Genomic DNA, 388 nt, shown 5'->3' with positions numbered 1-388 from the left:
AATAATGAAATTTGGCACATATCTCACACAATGCACAAATTAATTCCAGTAAAATTGTATTTGTATATGTAAAAAGCAATGCAATAAAGCCTTCAAGAGAAGGGGGATCATTTTATAACTATATACATGTCTAACCAATGTACTGCATACTTGAAACAAATAATAAAATAAAATAAAATAATAATAATAATAAAAAGTTAGACTTAGTGACACCCATATAGTGACAATAAGGTACTTATTGCTGATAATATACTTGAATGGTCTAATCTACTTAGAAAAAAATAAAAGGTAGTCCCCCTTCTCTCACTATAGACTTTAGTTATTGGTAATTTGAAATATGAATTAGAATATTATATAACTATTTTGCTGATTTTCTTGTTAGTCTCAA

Source organism: Pteropus vampyrus, unplaced genomic scaffold (assembly GCF_000151845.1).
Source record: "Pteropus vampyrus isolate Shadow unplaced genomic scaffold, Pvam_2.0 Scaffold378, whole genome shotgun sequence".
NCBI lineage: Eukaryota > Metazoa > Chordata > Mammalia > Chiroptera > Pteropodidae > Pteropus > Pteropus vampyrus.
The sequence above is the reverse complement of the archived record's forward strand: the minus strand, read 5'-3'. Positions refer to the sequence as shown.